This window comes from Onychomys torridus, chromosome 14 (assembly GCF_903995425.1).
Source record: "Onychomys torridus chromosome 14, mOncTor1.1, whole genome shotgun sequence".
In the NCBI taxonomy this organism is placed as follows: Eukaryota; Metazoa; Chordata; class Mammalia; order Rodentia; family Cricetidae; genus Onychomys; species Onychomys torridus.
The window spans coordinates 15356645-15377895 of NC_050456.1; positions in this window are offsets into that span (position 1 = coordinate 15356645).

Here is a 21251-nt window from a genome sequence, read left to right on the forward strand (position 1 = left end):
ATAAGAGGCTCGTCCTTTGTGTTCTCACCTGAAGTATTCTGTAAATATGACTGTTCTGGAAAGGGATGTGACTAGTGAGAACGCTTTCTTCAGCTAGGATTTGTTTCAATGAGTACCAATCCTAGCTCATGGGTCTTTGTCCTGGAGAAGTATCTGAGTGACACATCACAGCATCCACTATGATGTGTGTGTGATGACAGGGTACAAAGGCAGATTTCGGAACATATGACCTTTGGGTTCAAACTGTCCCAAGTTTGGAGATTAGATATGGTGATGACAAGTTGTGACATCCTAGTCCAATTACCTCCCATGAAAAAATCTCTGTTCAACTGGAAATAAGAATACTTCTCCCCTCTGCTGTTGTGATTACTAATTAGAATACATATAATGCACTGAGAGATGCACAGTTTTCTTTAGGATGAACACTTTCATTGATTTTCCAATCCAACCTAAACACATAAAGATAACAGCAACACTAAAAGGACTCAGCAGGCTGCAGTGTGTTGTGGTGTGTGTGTGTGTGTGTGTGTGTGTGTGTGTGTGTGTGTGTGAGAGAGAGAGAGAGAGAGAGAGAGAGAGAGAGAATAATTAAGAGGAAGATGCCATGAACTTGAGATGAAATAGAAAGGGACACGGAATGGATGGGATGGGGAGGGGGAGAGGTTGAAAAGGTGCAAATACAATACTCATATATAAAATCCTTAAAAATATATAAACTAAAAAAACCCACCAAATACATTGCTATTATTTACTATCCAATAGATATTTTGAAGTTCACCATGCCATCCTCCCCTACCCTTTCTCCCTGCTTGTCTTTTCTACTAAGAAATAATTTTAATAAAAGCTCTCCAAAGTAGAAAAGAGGAACATGCATAATACAGCAACATCGTTGTGCCTAGCACACAATGGATGTATAAATGTTGGTCCCATATTTCTCACTACTCTTCACATACAAAATATAATCAGTGAACTAATACATATATTCCCTGAGTACCTACTTACTTATGAGTTCCAAGGATAAGAGTAAATAAAGTGTTCCCTGTTTTAAAGAGAATACTTAGCCACAACATAGAATAAGGACTAACACACACACACACACACACACACACACACACACACACACACACACACAGAGAGAGAGACAGAGACACAGAGACAGAGAGACAGAGAGACAGAGAGACAGAGAGACAGACAGAGACAAAGACAAGAGACAGAGAGAGAAGCAAATAGTTACATTAGAAAAATCAATCAAAGTTATACAAACTATATGGTTATAGGATAAGATTAGTAATAGCCAGAGTGACCAGGAAAATTAGCAAAAAAAAAAAATGTCTCATGGAAGCAGCAATTTTTGAATGAATAGGTTTGAAAGTACAGGTCGAATGTAAATGCTTGGCAGGTAAAGTAAGGATTCTGAATGAGGGATTCCTCACTGAGACACTGTGAAAGAGCAGGCCTTTCTCTGATTTGAGCATCATTGTGTATATGTATTTGAACAGGCATTCATAAACTGTCACCATGAAGCCCCGTCTAAACTTTCCAGGGCTACTGCAAAGCTGACTCTCTTTAACCTTTTAAAATAACACAGCGCTAGTGAAAACAGTGTGTGAAAATCTGTGTGTGAGATAGTCATATACTGATTCCTGATTTCTATTGCTTTTCATATTACTCTTTACTTCCCCTCAGAAAAGCCATTGGCTGGCTAAACCTAGTTTATGAAAAGATTAAAATACTAAGTCAGCAAGTAAAAATACTGCTCTTTTTGATACACAGAACATAAACAAATCAGAGAGCAAGGTAACTGGATGATACTGGGCAGTTGCATATTGTCGCTTATTTTATTCCTTCCATCAACGAAGAATTAAAATGGACTCCAACAAGACACAATTCCTCTAAAGGAAGGACCATACCCAAATCAGGGGAGGCTGTGACTGCAAGGAGAGCCTTCAACAGAGGCGTCTGTAACTAATTATTTGGTACTGTGTGTATCTGAAACCATGAGGTTTCAATCTCTGCTATATTTTGTCCTTGCTCAGGTACAGAATCATATAGTTATAAACTAAAAGTCTGTATTCTCTTATCTATTGTGCTCAGTGCTTTATCCCCCACTATAGAAATTTCACATTGTATATTTGTCACCCAACAGTGTTCAGACTAGGTGTCTCTGTATGTAGTTCAAACACTTTCACTCTCTTTAACATCTCTTATATTACATCTTAATTGTTACTTATTTGCATTTATCCCACAGAAGACCATCTTCAAGATCAGAGAGCAGTTAATAAAACTGTTAATGAATATTTGTTTGGTGAGAAAATAAATTAACAATGAATAAAGTTCTTAAAAAAAGCAATCAATACTTATATCAATAAAGTTCTAACAAAGCTTAGAAAAATATATCGAAAGTAGGAAAACTTTGAAAGAGTTAATTCTTAAAGAAAATAGTTGTGGTGATTTGCAGAGGACATGGGAAAAGGGTAAAGAGAGATCACATAATCTTAGAACTTTTACCCCAAGTCTTGATGCTCTGCAGAGATGCAAAGCAAGAGGAGGAGAACAGTCCTTAGAACCTAGAGAGAAAGCAGTTCAGAGGTCACATGGTCAAGAGCAGTGTGGCATTTTTCAACACTAATGCCAGCTGGTGACCACTTTCTATAGAAAGAAGCAAGGGGCTAAGTGACTTGGTAATTTTTTTCAGCTCCCTTGGCTATTTCCTGGAGTTTCCTCACACTGGAACCTACTGGAACAGATGAGGCATTAGAACATTCTGATGGCATTCATTTAGACTAACTTCCAGGATAGAGATCAAAATACAAGAGGCTCGAGAATGTCACAGTGGGAAGATTGCTCAGATCTGGGTCTTTCTAACAATATTGTGTAGCAATCACTTTAGTGAATGATATTTCTCAAATTATTTTTCAGGCATTCAGTTAGGAATACCTTTGTCTTTTTTCACAAAAGAAATTGAATTAATTCTTTAAGGCCCAAGTGAGAAATGCTTCTCCTAATGATTTCTTTAGTCTTGTTCAAGATGGTATTAATTGAATATATATATATATATTCAACTGTATATAACTATAACACACACATACAAATCCTTTTTCTAGAGTGATTATCAGAGTGGTAAAGTGGAATCAGTCACAGTAGCTACTTAACAAAGAATGCACTCTGCACTCAGCACTATTTTCACATTAGACATGTATGTACTTATCAAGTATCCTTTCTTCTCAACAACTCATTCAGGCAAAGGAACTGAAGATCAGACTTTCATTTATCTGTACCATATCCCATTTGGATGACACAGGATATAATCAAAATGAGCATTCCTGTCTTTTCCCAAAGCCTTGTCTTTTAACCATTCCACAATGCCTACATGAGTTTTCTGTGATATTTGGCTTATCAGGTCCACGTGAAGAGACCACGTCCTAATCACCTTAAAATGCAGCTACTTGCTTAATGTCTACACCATAACAGATACCCATAAATGTTCCCAGAACAATGAAACTATTGCAGAGAAAATAAAATGCGTGTAGATGGAAGCCACACCAGCCAACATAAAAGATAAAATCCTATAAAATATAAAACAAAGAAAAATCCGAATGTGTTGCTGTTTGAATGAGAAAGACCCCATTCCCTCATAAATTTGAATGCTTATTCTGAACTTGGTGAAACTGGAAAGGTATAAGAGGTGTGGCCTTCTTGGAGGAGGTGTGTCACTGGGGTAGGTGAGGTTGAGGTTTCAAAAGCTCATACCATTCCCAGTTAATTTTCTCTCCCTCAACCTTTTGCTTGTGGATTAAATTTAAGTTCTCAGCCACTGCCCCAGCACTGTACTTGTCTTCTGATGATGGTCACAGACTAACTTTCTGGAACCATATGCCCTGAATTAAAGGCTGTCTTTTATAAATGACCTTGGTCATGGTGTTTATCATGGCAGTAGAACAGTAACTAGGACAGAAGTTTAAGTCTAAACCATTGTTCCTTTTTCCTAGACACACAGCAGATTACTTTGATCCTTTTGCAGGGACTCTGGCTAGTCCCAGCCTGGCCAGCATGGCTCTGGCAGGCCTTGCCCTTCTCCCCCATTCCCTCTGCCTTGGTAAACCATTAGATTGCATTCCTAAAGCTAGTCACCAAAGTCTGTTCCCTTATTTGGACATTTTTTTTTTTTTTTATGCCAGACTCATTTCTGAGGATGAGTACCAAAGTCCAGCGATCAAGAGCCCCCTTTAGTTCACCTAATTAACACGCCCAACCAAAGCATACTACCACATCCTAGCACAGCCCCCCCTTTTCTCTTGAAAATCACAACTGCAAGGTCATTTGCTACTTTTTCCCCCTGAATTAGAAAGCATCCACTTTAACTTTTCTTCCCCTTTCTGTGAAACTGGTGTTTAGGTGTGGTTTGTGGCTAATCCAGAGTCCAGGAGGAAGCTCCCTCTGTGTAGGGGTCCCTGTCACCTTTTGTCTCAAGTAAAAGCAGGTTAATATTTCTTTTCTTCTTACAGTTTTGCTAAGAGTCACTTTTTCATTTGTTTTTTTGTTTTGGTTTGGTTTGGTTTTTTGTTTTTGTTTTTTTTTAACAGCCATCCTCCCTTTCCTTGGAAAAATCTTCTTTAGAAGCAAAAAAAAACTGTCTTTTAGAGCAAACTTTCTTCCCAGGTTCCCTGCTTGCTGGTGCCATTACTCTTCCTCATCACTGGAGCCTTTCTGAAGATGTTAACACTCTGCCTTTTGTCTTCACAAGTTCCAGAAGTCTCTGAAGTTCTATTTCCTTGTCTCAGCTCCTTCAATAAATCCTTACAGCAAAAGTTAGTTGACTATGTAAACAGGTTGCTCTTCAAAGGCAAGGTTATTGTGATACAGGTCTAATATCTAACATAAACAGCAAATCCATTTCCTATATAAACAGGACAACTTTCTGGGCAATGCAGACATAAGATTAATCTTCAGTCATAAGTAGAGAATGAATCCAGTAATTATGAATTTAAGGGTTGGGAAAAATATAAGTATGTTTAGACCAACTCCCTACCTATTAAAAAAACCTCTCTAATAATAAACTAGAGTTAGTCACACAAAATGGAACCTTTTCCTACATTTAAAAATTCTTGTTCTGTGTTTGTTTACTCTGTTAACAAAACTGGCTTTATCCAAAATCTACTTTTCTGTAAATTTTATGCTTCATGTTTTCAAATAATATTTACTGACTCTGCTGAATCCACAGACATTGAACTAGATTCCAGGGTTTCTACTTATTATATGGAAACCAGGTACTATATGCCACCCAACTGCCTATGTCATGAGTTGAGTGCTCTAGAAATGGATTCAAAAGAAAGGGAGTGTCCAGCCCTTGGGGAAAGGAATTGGACACAATATCACAACATGGAAGGGGAAGATGAGCTTCAGTGTGGTTTCCATATGACAGAAACTGACAGACATTACAAGTCCAAAAGGGCCAAGATGAAAAAGAATTTTTGAATTAAATGGTGAGAAGCAAATATATAAACAAGACAAACTTACCTAGGAGTTAGAGATAAACCACTAGAGTACAATGTATGATACTGAAATGGAAGATAGATCTCTGAAAATAAAATCAGGAAATAGAAGCTTTTCCTAACCTTTGTCCGCCCCTTTTACATAATACTATTTTTCCTGTTTTCTAGGGTTAGGTGGACAGAAGTTCTCTGTTCTCTTCCATTCTTCATTGCCATCAGAAACATCCTGTTCATATTTGTGGAATCTGAAAGTAACAGAGTCAGCCGGTTCTAGAATACTACACTGTCAGCCACCAAACAACTACTCAACATCCCTCTTTCTTCTCCTTACAGAAATAGAGAAAATGTCCTTATTGCCACCAAGTAGGAGTGGCCTCAGTAGATAGCTATTGCTGCTTTTAAAGATTTATTTTATTTTTATTTAGGTATGTGTGTCTATGTGTGTGCATGTGTGTGCACACACACATGTGTTTGTATATGTGAGTGCCCATGGATAATAGAAACAGTGTTGGATTCCATGTTCTTCAAAGCATCAAGAACGTCTAGCTGCTGAGCCATCTCCCCAGTCCTACTACATTTTATTTATTCTTTGAAAATTGCGTACAAACATTCAATGCATTTTTGTCATAGACCCCATTTCCATCCCCCAACTCAGCCCAATCATGTGTGTACCCTTCTTTTCCTACTATTCTTTACAAGCCACTGAATCCAAATAATGGCACACATATACTACTAGTTCTGTTGACACTCACTGCATCATGGTGAAGGCACTTGCGAGCACATGCCCAAAAGAAATTGACCCTTTCTCCCCTAGCAGCCATCAGCTCTCAGTAGTACCTCAGCTTGGTTTGGAGGCGTGCGCCTCTCCCCTTCCATTATGGAATGCTAGTTGACTTGATCATGTACAAGTCTTGTGCAGACAACTGTAGCTGCTTTGAGTTCATGTGTGCAGTGGTTCTGTCATGTGCACATGACACTGTTTTTTCCCAGGCCTCCTCAACTTGCTCTGTTTATCATTTTTCTGCTCCCTCTTTTATGATGTTCCCTGAGCCTTGCAGGAAAGTAGTGTAATATTTATATTCCATTTATGGCTGAATACTCCATAGATATTTGTTCTCAACATCTGCCCAGTTGTGAGCCTATATTAGCCACTATCTACCACACGAAGATGCTTCTCTGATGAGAACTGATTGATGAACTAATCTATGAGTATGGAGCTAGGCATATACAAAGAAGAGAGACATTAAGTCTTTTTAGCAAAATAGTAGTAGTACATTTATCCTTAAAGCCTAAGAGCTCTCTAGACACAGGTGTCTTGGCCAGATTTAAGGTACCTGGGGTGAGTTTCCTCTTTGTAGCATCATTTTAAATAGCCAGAAATTAAAAGCACCACAATGCCGATCAGCAGGAGTGAAATAAAATGTGGCAACACAAAACAGAGGAAGGAAAAATAGAAAATTGTGTTTACACATCTACATGGAATGGTGTCCAATATGTAGTGTTTCAAGCTGTTCATAAGGCCACATGCATTTATGTGAGACTTAAATCTAATTGGAAAATGGTTCCTTACCTCCATATCATTCATGCCACTATTGTACACACATGCCAATCATTATTTCAGTTCCCAGGATTCACAGCTGGATAGCATTGTTGTTGACTTTTTCCTCCAGCAGCTGCATAGCATCTTCCATTCTGTGAAAGCTAGCTACCAGAGGGAAAGTTACTTGGTCATTTCCAGCATGATTTTTCCAGGCTCTGTGACAAAAATGTATATAGCATCTTTAGCAATACAGTTTTACCATCAAGTTCTTCTAGACAACCATGAACAGTGAGCAATAGTCTGTATTAGATAACTATCACTTTTATGTGGCTCATATCAATAAATAGAAAATTACAATCAAATATTTGAAACTCATGCCATTGTTTTAATAACTACCTTCTCAGACTTAAAAAAAACAAATTGACAACATAGATATTGCATGATGTCAACTGTCATGAAAACCTATTTGAATACTATCTTTCTTTAAATGTTATCCTTATTTAGCTTAGTATATATCTATACTTATTACACATATTAAAAGATTTCTTTATTGCTCCATCTAAAACTCCAAGCACAAATTTATTCAAATATGACTGTATTTCTGTAATTAGTTTATTACTTTCTCTCTATCACTCCCTAATTTCTCTCAACCTATTAACTCAAGATGCTACCATGAATCATTTTCATTGATTCAAGAGCAACACAGATAAATAATCCTTGCTTTTCTTTAATTAGTTTCTATTGTAACAAATAACTCAATGGCTACAGTTTGTCCACTTTAAAATGCAGCTTGAAATCTGATCAGCATTTCAGTCACGTTGGAATATGAGACAGTCCCAGGAGCTGGTACTGGCCTGTAAGGTAGAACTATTGTGAAAGGTTACTGGTTTGCAGGAAAGAAAGGATTAGTTCTGAAATTTTTGCCCTCTTTTCTCTGCCATCCTCACTGTATTTGTTTTCAGTTGTGATGAAATACCATGACCAAAAATGACTTAAGGAAGGAAGAATTTGTTTTATGGATGGCTCCAGACAAAGAGTCCATAATGGCTGGGAAGGAATGACAGAACAGAAGGCAAAAGAGATCACATGTTATGCAAACACAGGGGACACAGCAGGAAGTGGGTGTGGCTACAACCCTCACAGCCCTCCTTCCGTGATAGACTTTTCCAGAAGACTCCACATACTAAAGCTTCTACAGCACCTCCTCAACTAAATGCTCAGTTCCAGGAACCTGACGGACATTTCCCACCCAGGCCACAACACCCCTTTCACCTTTCTTTCCAGTTAAAGTGAAGAAGTAGGACGCTCTCTCAAGACTCAGCCCTCTGACTTCGAACTTCCTAGAGGAGGATCCATAAGCTAGATGAGCCTCTTTTTGTCAAAGATAGCCAAGACTTAGTTATTCTGTTATGGCAAAAGAAAACAGAGTCAGACAAGTACTTACGACATAATGTCAATTATATTCATGTATGAAAAATGTATCTTTTATTCTGTACAATCAGTATGTGGTAATAGTTTTTAAATAAAAAAGAAAAAGGGTTTCGTCTTTTTAATATAACAAAATGGTATAAAATGAAATGCATACTTTACCTATAATACTTTGACCCACATCTCCCCAGAGTAAATTACTATTCAGTATTTTTAGTCAAACACCTCACAATATTTATAAGACACATGAAAATTTATTTTACATTTTTCTTCAAGCACCAGGCTATACTCTGCTGTTCCTTTACTTTTCACGTACTGTATGTTCCATTGAAATGTTCATGTCCTTCCAGAATTTACATGTTTAAATACTATTCACAGAGATATACTGTTAGGAAAATGACCTTTTGGAGATGATTAGGTTCTGAAGGCAAAGAATCTGGATGAAGAACCATCACCTTTTCCCACCAAGCACATAGGGAGATGGTACTGTGTGTGATTCAGGAAGCACGAACAGCCAGACGTGAACTCTTCCTTCACCTCAAGTTTGCATTTGTTAGTAGCTATCTAAGTGGTGTGTATGGCGTTCTAGACTAATGATTTATCAATGAGCTATAGCCTCTGCCATAAAGCATCTTAAATATAAAACCTGCTAACTTCTTACTGATTATATGCCTAAACATTTGATACTGTTTATCATAGAAGGTGTTCTCTTTTGTGTTTTCTAATTTTATTTTGTAAATCTAAATAGGCTGCTAATTTTATACATTAACTTCATGATGCAAAGCCCAATAATTGAATGGCTTTAAGAATGTTACATCTATTTTGGTCATTTTCTCTTTTGTTAAAGAGCATGAAAGTAATTACAAGAAAGGATAATTTTATGTCTTTTGTAGTTTGTATACTTCTCACTCTGACCTTGAAATGGTTTTTTCCTGTCTTACACTCATTTTGAGGTTTATTTCTCCAATGTAAGTGTATGCAGGTATGGAATACTTTAAGGGCAATAATTAAATCATAAATGCACCACCCTCTAAAATAATGTCAGTATTGCAGCTGGGAAGTCAGTCTCATGGGAATGGATCAATTACCATGGGAAATGGGTTATTATAAAGCAAGGGCATCCCATATACATAGTTTCTACAAATATACCACTCACTACTTCCATATCTGCTCTTGCCTTGCTATGCTAATCCTGCTGAGGCTCTGACTAGAAATCAGTGCTTTCAGAATTATTTAAGCAAATATTTTTATGCATAAGTTACCTTGTCTCAAGTATTTACTTATAGCAACACAAAATAGATTAGGACACACCTATTGTTCCCTGATTGTTGTATTTAATGCTAAATAATAGAAGTGATGGTGAACATTCTCACCATTTTACAAAAAAAATGCAAATCTAATATTTAAGCATCATGAAAATCATCATGTTGTTGTTTGTGTGTTTTATTATGTTAAGAAATCATCATGCTTCCTTTGTTATTGAGTTTATATCAAGAATTTTAGGGGCTACAGAGATGGCTCAATGTTTAAAAGCATTTTGAGCTCACATAGGACCTGAGTTTAATTCCCTGCACCCACATGGCAGCTCATAGCCAGTTCCAGAAGATCTGATGCCCTCTCTGGCCTCTGTACGTGGGAGGCACAAACACATACACATCTACAGGCAAAATGCTCATGAACATAAAATGAAAATAGATACATTTCTGAAATACCTTTATAAAACAGTATATAAGGAGATGGAACTGTTAGGTACCCCAAACTGACTATTCCACACTGTAAACAAATGTAACCTAATGATCACATTATGCTCCATACACATGCACAGGTAAAATAATGATCCCAAAAATAAGATGAAGGTTGTGTGGAATTTTACTAAATTGATATTTTTTGTTGTTGTTTTTTTGAGACAGAGTTTCTCTGTATAGCATTGTCCCTTTCCAGGAACTCACTCTGTAACCTAAGTGGGCCTTGAACTCACAGAGATCGGCCTGCCTCTGCCTCCCCAGTGTTGGGATTAAAGGTGTGTACCACCACCGCCAAGCTCTAAATTGATTTTTAATAGCTAAGATTTCATGACATTTGCAAATATTATGTGTTAAAATGCTTTAGATTTCTCATATGGCTACTTCCTGCAGTCCTAGTATCATCTTATACTGCATCAGCGTTGGTTCTTTTGTTTTGCAAAGCTCTGCTTAGGAGTGGGGCTAGCAGTGTTGCTGACTGGTTGAAGACTTGCCTAGCATGTGTGCGGCCTGAGGGTGTATCTTTAGCATAACCAAGAATGAAATGTGGTATCCCTAGGAGATTTTTCACCCCACAATTTAAAAAACATGTCCATGCTTTTATTCCTAGAAATATTCACAAAATTTGTTAAAAAAACTAGTTAAAAAACTAGTTAAAAATCTAAAAGTACTTCATAATACTGTTCACCAGGACACATCTACAAAACAAGCCATGAAACCCTCATGGGCTGAGAGTTCAGAAAGCACAAGTCTAGAGAGCAGTGGACACTGCTCTGTGGATAGCGCCTGTGACTGTATGTTTCCTCTGGCAACTCTCAAGGCTACACGTTTTGGTACTAAAAGAAGTGATATTCCTTTTCCCTGTATTTAATATAATAACCGTATGGTTTATCAGACCTATGCACTTACATAATCACATGCTTTGACCAGCTGTCAGCTTAACGAGTGGAAGGACTATTCCCTCACCTGCTCCCCTCTTTCCTTCTCCATCAGTTTTCGCAGTTTGTAATGCCTTTCTTATTATTTGAGCCTTTATTTATACATTGTGTGTGTGTGTGTGTGTGTGTGTGTGTGTGTGTGTGTGTGTGTTTTATACTAGCTTTGGGTGGGTATTTTATTTCACGGATAGAAATTACCAAAAAAAAGAAAAAAAAAACCATTGTTATTCTTTCTAGTTTGTTTTACAAATCTCTCTTCCTTCTGAACCTTCATTATATGATTTGTTGATGGTCAGGATTGTGGTAGCCACTCTGTTCTGCACTATAGCATGACTTTCCTTTGTTCCTGGTCTTTCCTTCCAATGCTCCTAATCTTCTGGTTAGCCTAACAAAGATCACTATCCTGATACCATTCCCACCATCCAAATCTCTTCTCCAGAATGCTCACTGTATTTCCCTTTTGTTTCTTGATGTCAGTTCTAGCAGCATCTTTAAGAAGGCTTTTGCATGTTCAAAACTGTTGGTTCCCTTTATCTTAGAAAATGGATGTTTCTCTGTGAGCTTTGAGTTTTTCGTGTAACATGGAGACGTGTACTTATGATGTCAACAATTAGAAAATTACAAAATGATTTAGATCATTTTTTTAAGTAGTTAATTGCATTCACATGTGTTTGGGAATAGACACACCCTGTAGGACTATCTGCAGCTGCTACCACTGAAACATTTGCTCTTATAACAAGCTTCAGTGGAAATTGTCACACATTAGATATACAATTCACCATCCCCCAAACAGATGCTAAGTAATGGATACTGAACATCGAATCTTTAAACAAAACCAAAACAAACAAAGAAAGTCCCCAGGAGGTTAAGGTGATAGCTCAGTGGATAAAATGCTTGCTGTGCCAGCATGTGACTGAGTTCAGATCCTCAGGGCCTTGTAAAAAACCAATTACAGTAGCACATATATGCAATCCCAGACCTAGGGCAAGGTGGAGTGGAGGCAGGTAATGGCTTGCTAGCTGGTCTAAGTTGAACTGAAACAGAGTTCTAGATTCAGTGAGAGACACTGTTTCAGAAAGAAAAAGAAACCAATAGGAGAACACACCCAAAGTTGACTTCTAGCATGCATGTACACACACACACACACACACACACACACACACACACACACACACACACCTGAAAAGCAAGCAAACAAACTACAACAGCAAATATAAAAAATAAAGCAATTCCTTTCTTCCTGGAGTTGCCACTGCTAAGCTAAAGGACATGTGAAGGGTAGTCCTATGCAAGGCTCTCACATCAGCCACTCGTACAGGGAGCTTGAACCAAGACAAACAATGGCTGCACTTTAACACACAGAATGTTTTTCTTCCACTGAAAATCAAAGTTGGTTCAACATTCCTAACATATATCAACTTTATTTTCTTCTCTAAATCACGTGAGGCACCACTCTGTCACAGTGAGCCAGTAGAAACCTTCCTTTTCATTGCTGAGGAAACTGCTTTGTCAGCTAGCATCTGTGTAAACCATCCCTGCAAGGGCTGTGGACTCCTGGTCTCCAGATTACTGTCCACCCACCAGTGTTCTCAGAAGAGAAGCCAGTCAACCATAAACTCTTTGGTTAAAAGTTTGGGCAATTTGTGTTAGCTAATTTTACTGAGTGTTAAGTATTTAGCATATTTTACAATTGAATGGTTTCGCATATTCAATCCCAATAACAAAGAGGGTAGGTGTGGTCAATACTCCCATTTTAAAGAAGTTGAAATTAAGTCCCAGAAAGAATAAGTAACTCCCTTGAGTTCACACAGCTGTGGAATGCATGGTCATGATCTAAAGCTGGCCCTTCCAATTCCAATCATTTTGACTTTTTTACTACAGCTGCTGCGGTCATGCAAAATGATGTTTTGACTTATCATGGCCCCAAATTTGTTCAGTCTATCTTGAAACCAGGGAGCCTGCATGGTACTGACCTAGGCTCTCTGAATAAATGTTATAGTGTGTAGGTTGGTCTTCTTGTGGAACTCCTAATAGTGAGATCAGGGCCTGTCTCTCTTTTGTTGGGACCCTTTTCCTCATACTAGGTTGCCTTTATTCACCCTTCAGCTTGGTGCTCCATGTTTGGTTAATATCATGGGAAGCCTGCCATTTTCTGAATAGAGGAGGAGTGAATGGGGGCGATCAGAGGGCAAGAATGGGGGCTGGAGGAGAGGAAGGAGGGGAAACAAGCAATCTGGTTGTAAAAATAAATAAATAAAATAATAAAAAAGTTATTAGTGTTATAAAACAAACATCACTGGGTTAAAAGAGTTATTTAGTGTCTGAATTTTTAATAGTGGTATCTATTATGCAATCTATTATTTTTTCATATTAGTATCTCTAGAGAAGCATTTAAGGAATAAAAGATAGATACAACACATATTCTCTCTCTCTCTCTCTCTCTCTCTCTCTCTCACACACACACACACACACACACACACACACACACACACACACCATTAAAAAAAAATTTTTTTTTTAAAGTAGACGCACAGATTCCAGATACATGCCATGTTCTTCTTCAGTTTTGTAGAACACAGGCTGTGTACCACATAGCTGCTGAGTTGTCTTGCTCTCCAGCTCTTTGGGAAGCTATAGCAACAGTATTCTCACATTCTCTTGCCCAGGACATAATAGAGTAGGGGGCACTGCAATTTCTTTGGAGAGAGTAAATAAAATGCAGTCTCTTCTTCAGCAATTTGCAAAAAGTGAATGAAAGCAAAACAAGAATGTAAAGAAAATGAGGGAGTTCTTATGGAAAAATATTTCCCAATAGGAGAAATTGAAAACATTGCTATCAGTTGAAGGATAATGTGTTTGGATAAATATTTATATGTTTCCATAGTGTGCTCACTTATGCTCCCTCATGTATCTTGCAGACAGTTAGGGAAACAACTACAAATCATAAATAAGAAACAAAATGAACTCCCCCAAAGTCTCTGATTACTCCATTACTGAAATCCAGCTTAGTAATCACTTCTTTTCTTTCCCACTGTATTTTGATAAACGAAGCAAAACAAATCTGTAGGATTCATAGACTGTTTCTCCTATAAATGAAAGGACCCAACACAGAACTAGCAAGAAATTAACTCATATTTCCTTCAAGAAAAGAAAAGTGTGTAGGGAAAACAACAGATTCCTAAGGAGAAACAGCACCAAAACATCTAAACAACTTGAGATAAAGGACATCAGTATTTCAACGGACTATGAGGCACACCAGTTGTTCATGGACTATGCATTTCAATTTTGGTTTTTGCCACCATTTCTTGTATAAACCTTGGGATTTGATTTTATCCTGGTTTCTTCCACAGTACAGACTAAATGAGCCTGAGCCAGACCAACTCAAGGAAGAACAAAAATAAATCTACCAGAAACAAAAAAAAAGTGTGGTTTGGTCCCAGAAAGATATTTTTGAAATAATCCATCAGAGATGCTGAAGTTGCACGTCCTCCACAACCACCAGTGCACGCGATTGAACCACCTTTTTACTCCATCTATGCTGCTGTCAGCCAGAACAATGAGCACATTTTCTGTTTTGTACTGTAGCAGGTGAAATATGGGTCCCATATGGAAGAGACCCTTCAAGACATTTTCCCTCTATACAAGTCAGTGATAAAATATACACATGTCTTATCCTTTATAGAAATTCACTATCTCATTTTATACAAGAGCGAAGTGCCATACAAATCAGAACTGTGGATTACACTCTTAAAACAATTTAATCTAGCATTAATTAAAGAATAGATGTAATTTCAGCATATTCAAAATATGTAAGAACAACCGATAATCCAAGATGATTCTCTAGCTCCTTACTGTAAAAATAGAATTTCAAATAAATCCCAGTTATTGTCAAAATTGACTTTGAAAGTAGCTGTGTATTGCTTCTCTGTTTGAAAAAAAAAATAAGTTGAGTCAGTTCTCAGCAAGGTGGAAGCTAATATTTCTTTTTCTCAAATGTGTTAGACAAGGCCTCCAGAAATGACGTTAAAGGCTAAAATGAGACATCGTAATAAAGCATAAGATGACACTATTTCATGCTGTCACTAGTTGATGGAATTCAGTGTTTTTTATGAAGTAGAAATATTCAAATAACCCTTCTTTGTCTGTCTCTTTGATGATAAACAACCAATTTCACAGATTTAACATATTTTATAATTGGCTGTTTGGACATAATACAGACATAGTTCTCAAAGTATTTATTATGACAATCAAATACAAGGAGACACATATATATGTTTCTTGTTAATATGCCATACATGTACTTTCCAACTGCATCTGTCAATTTTATACATAAGAATTTATGAATAGCTTTTTAATTAAAAACAAGTTTAAGTTATGCTCAATTAGTCAAAATCACTATAGAAACTTAGAAAGTTTCAAATGAATGAGGCAGCTTCAATTTATTACACAATAGAGACCAAAGTGTGTACAGTAAAGACCAGTCCTGAAATCCTACACCAAATAGCTGAGTTAAGATGACCAGTTAGTGACTATTGAAGAAACTGTTACTATTAAAGCACTTTGGGATTTTTTTTTTTAAGTAATAAAAACACATTTACCTGCTGAAAGTATTTAAGAGTCTTATCTAACAAAACAATAATGTTGTGTGCCATGCTTCTTATTATATGTTAGTTAAAATTACAATAGTATTTAATTAATGATAGGACACGATAACTCCATCTTATCTACAAAACCCTCATGGTCCACAGAGTTTTTGCAAGGACATTATGATCTCATAGAAACAAGTTTAGTAACTGAAATAAATCACATGCTTATTGCTGTCTTTCAAGTCTATATAATCATTATTCTATTTAATAAAATACAGGTCCAAACCCCTTATAGATGTACATACCCACAATCCCAGTACTCAGGAAAACAAATTAGAGTTCACTGAAGGCCAGCATGAGTTATATAGGATACTCTGTTTCAAAAATAAGTAAATCGGGCCTGGTGGTGGCAGCGCACGCCATTAATCCCAGTACTCTGGAGGCAGAGGCAGGCGGATCTCTGTGAGTTCAAGGCCAGCCTGGTCTACAAAGCGAGTTCCAGAAAAGGAGCAAAGCTACACAGAGAAACCCTGTCTCAGAAAAAAAAAAAGTAAATCAATAAATAAATATTTAGAGCTAGGGACTATAATTCTGCAAAGTGCCTACCAAGCATGTATTAAGCTCTGAATTCAATTCTCAGTAATACAAAAAATTAAAAATATAACTTTATTAAACATGACTTTCAGAGTTAATGTCAACCTCTGTTCCTTATTCCCTTATTCCCTTAGACTCTTCAGCTTCTACTGCAAATGGGTCAATGATCTGTGCAAATTAACTGTAGGAGGAAATGCCATGAGTCACTATAAGGTCAAAACAGGTAGGACCTTGATGCCTACTCTATTTCTCTCTTCCCCTCTGACAATGATCTTGTGGCCATTTTAAATTGCATGTCATAGGTACAACAATGTACATGTTTCCAGCTAGTCTGTGGCAGAACTTGCAGGTAATTATCCAACAAGAAAAAGTAACGAAGTTATAATATTTTCTCATGAGTTTTCAAAGTTTATATATTAGTAAAACCACACATACTATAATGTAGAGATTAGGTGAAAAAAAGAGGACTATGCATTCTAAAAGACCATAAAGTACTGAGCAACAATCATAAAGAATATTGAGCATATATACATGACTTACAAATGTTAAATCCAGAAATAGTACCACACAACAGAAGGACCTTAAGTGATTGCCGTACATTAATATTTAGACCAGCATTGTTCACTGAAGCCAAAAGAGGGAAGCAACTCAATTTTCTGTCAATAGATAAAGAGATAAACAAAATGTCATGTAAGAATGCAGTGGTTGCTGCAGGTGGATGGACATTGAAGATACAGTAAGGGAGATAAGCCAGTAACCAAAATTCAAATATGCTTAAATAAAGGACCCCAAGTAGTCAAATTCATGAAGACAGAAAGCCACAGAGTGTCTGATAAGGCTGCTAACCTGTGAGAATACCAATTGCTTTGTTCTTTCTTTCCTTCAAGGCATAATGGACTGGGAATTCTGTGAGGTCAAACACATATTTTCTACCTTAAGTCACTCTGTCAGGGATGGTAGCCACTGAGATACCAAAGAAGTGGATATAAATTGTACTGCAGCATCTGTAATTATGCCTAGAAGAGCAATGAACTGCTCTCCTTCATGCTTAGGTAATCCATCATCATGGGAGTCACATATACACATGAACACACAGCAGACAAAGACTTGAGGATTCAGCACTCATAAAATGGAAGCCATGTTAATGATGATATCTCTTTCAATCATCACAACAAACGTATGAGAATGTATTAATACTGGGATTATCTGGATTTTGATGATGAGGAAATGGAGCCCAGGACCATATGATTAGCAAATGCCTAAATTTGAACCAGAGTGGAGAGACACCAGCACTGAACTCTGTGCCATCATCACCCATTCTATAGAGAACTAAAACCAACATGTCATAATGGAAAAACACAAACATACAGTGAAAACAAATTCTACAACCTTAAAAGAAATACATGAGCTTCCAGATTTCTAGAAACTAAACTTTGTCTTTGGAACGCTTGAAGCTTAGCTGAAACCCTGAGTTAGAAATAAAATGGTGAAGCCTTTTCTTTAAATTCCATTTATAATTAAAGGTATGAATTCTGGGAGCATTAGGTTAAAAACCAAGAAAAGAATTGAGAGACATCAGTTTCTTCATGCTTCAGTCTCCTTGTTTGAGGGTTTTGGAAAGGTCTGGGCTAGCTGATCCCAAGAACCTCTCCTATCCAGCCCTATTGCTATTGTATAAACATGATTGGAGGAGGAGAAGCAACCAAGAGACAATCTCTTTATCACAGTGAGGAAGTTGTCTCCTGTACATCAACACACATAACTTCTGCTCTGGGGTGAGTCGCCTCCAAGATGCTTTCATTTACATTTTTTTTTCTTCTGGAGCTGAGGACTGAACCCTGGGCCTTGTGCTTGCTAGGCAAGCACTCTACCACTGAGCTAAATCCCAGTCAATATGTGTTGTGTGATATTTTGTTTGTGTTCTGACAAATAAAGGTTGCCTGGAGATCAGAGGGTGGAACTTGTCACTAGTTAACTATAGAGGCCTGGTGGAGGTGGCTCACACCTTTAATCCCAGCACTTGGGAGGCTCATGCCTTTAATCCCAGCATAGTTGGGAAGTGGAGATGGGAATATAAAATGGGTGGAGACAGGACTGGACTAAGGATTGAGAGAGATAAGAACTCTCTGGTGGCTGCTGTTCTGCTTCTCTGATCTTTCAGCTTTCACCTCGATATTTGACTCCTGGTTTTTATTTACAAGACTAAATAGGATTATGCTTCACAAATGCACAAGGGACTTCAGGGGGTGGGCAGCTCTCTGAGGCAAATCTGGCATAATTCAGGTGAAGATTTTTGCTTTTCTATGTGCCCCTAGAATTAGCTTGGAATGAGGTCCTTCTACACCCAGAACACAATATAACTAAGAACCCACAGTTGGGGAGCTTACAAGCCCCAGGGGTGAACCAACTATGATTCCTATCATAGTGGACATAGTATCAAAATGCCTTCTAAACTGACACCTCTCTGTGCATAGGTGGTGAAGTGCTCAGACCTCCTCAGAGAAGGGTTTTGCCCCACTGATGGTAGTTTATGCAGAAATACATCACTGGTCAAAGTTCTCAGAATAAGTATCAGTAGAATGCTCTGTAGAATGCTCTGGGACACCTATATCACATCCCCTCTGAGGTTCAAGTACCATCTCAGAAAGATTTTAAGAGCCATAAGTCAGAGGACGAGAGCCAAACAGTATCTTCTAGACATGACAGAATGGGTGAACTCATGAATTCATGGCAACTATGGTTGCCTTCACAGGACCTACATGAATGAGATCAAGCTAGCTAATATTCCAGGATTGGGGGAGGAGAGAAATCATAAGCCTATACCCCTACTTGAAGAGCTATTAACAGCTGATAGCTTCAAAGGGTGGGAGAGTCAGTTTTCCTTAAGGATGTGTTTCCTGGTAAGTTGACTACGGCCCAATGATGGCTCCACACCATGAATATGTGGGCAATACAAATTGGATTTGATAGGTTATTTAAAGAGAAAAAAAAGACATAAAGTTGGGAAACGATGGTGAGACAGACCCTTAAGAAGATACAGGGAGGTACTGAAAGTGAATATAATCAAAACACATTGTCAAAATTCGCAACAAATTAGTAAAAAACAACATTGAAAAATGTTTCTTATTATACCATGCTATACTTGGCTTGAGGATGCGACTTAGTGAGTTAAATGCTTTTTGTAAAACTATTGCACTGAGGATGTGAGATTGGAACTGTAGAAACCATGTAAAATGCTAGACATGGCAGTGTTCATCTGTAATCCCAGAACAGAGACAGGATGGAGATGATGTATCCCAGGGACTTGTTGAACAGTCAGTCTAGCCAAAATGGTGATTTCCAGATTCAGTGAGATGCTTAGTCTCAAAAATGAAAAAAGAAAAAAAGGCACGAATCTTGAAGAGTCTTACTAATAAAAACAAATCCAGAGCCAGGTATTGGGATGACTGCTGGAAGATCAGAGAAGCAGAATAAGCCACAGCTACCTCACCTCGCCAGTTCCTATCTGATCCTGTTTCCTCAGACTGGAAGCTTCTGTGTCCTCATCCGAATGGGTCTCAGCTGAACTGCTGCTCAAAAGCCTGAAAGCTTAACCATCCAAATGATTCTAGTTTTTGGTTTTCACGCCTTATATATCTTTCTGCCATCACTCCCTGGAATTAAAGGCTCACTTCTTGAGATTAAAGACGAGTGTCACCATGCCTGGCTGTTTCCAATGTGGCCTTGAACTCACAGAGATCCAGAGGGGTTTCTGCCTCTGGAATGCTAGGATTGAAGGTGTGAGTGCCACTATTTTCTTGCCTCTGTATCTAGTGGATGTTCTGTTCTTTGACCCCAGATAAGTTTATTAGGGTGCACAATAGTTTGGGGAACACAATACCACCACAAAGTCAGGTGGAGAGTAGCAAAAGAAGACATCAGATATCAGCTTCAGCCTCTGTATCTACAGGCAAGGGCACATACATCCTCACACATGCATGCTTACAACACATACATGCAGGCCAACAAATAAGTAAAAATAAAAATGGAACAAAGGCAGAATTTTCAATACCTGTATTATGTTCTTGACAAACATAGCTGAATAATTTTAAAAGTTCATATAAGAATTAATGTACTCTCTTATTTACATTTTGAGTTTTGCTAATCTTTGTTAAAGGTCTTTCAGGAATTGTGCAGGATTAGGACAATAACTTTTGGCATAAGATAGCTAGAAGAAAAAGCAGACCTCAACTACTTATTCATGTACATATGCTGTTTCGTTTTCAATACTTCCATTTTTAGGGTTTATTTTTTCAAGTATTAAGTCTGATTAGTGGCATGAGAATATCAGTGTAATTTCTATGTAGTAAGAGCGCAATAAACATATATTTTCATGTTGGTTTATTTGCTCATTTTCGCTTGTCATTAATTCACTTAGTAATGACAGGTCTTATCTCAACAGTTAAAAAGCTTTAAAGATGTTAATTCTTAGCCTCTATGTCTTTGATATTACTCATAGTAATAGACTTTTTCATTTGTCTGAAGAATTGAGAGAGAAGCTTTTATTCCTCTGAGATATGCTATTCGAATGCCAGGAAGCTGCCATGAGATTTCCACAATAAGAGGCATGGAACATGAAACCCTAAATGCCGAAGGAAATTATTAACATCATCTTAGAGTTTTCATGTTAGAGACAACACAATGCAGAAAACAGAGGGCCACTTGGGAATAACTCTGGATGAATTTAAATCTTAGCCTCACCATGAGATGTGCAGCCTGTGCAAATCAGCTACACTTATTTCCACAGAGGTAAATGTAGAAGTCACACATACATACATACACCACACACACACACACACACACACACACACACACACAGACAGAGAGAGAGAGAGAGAGAGAGAGAGAGAGAGAGTTACATACTGGCTGTAATGGTGGTAGGCACTAATGAA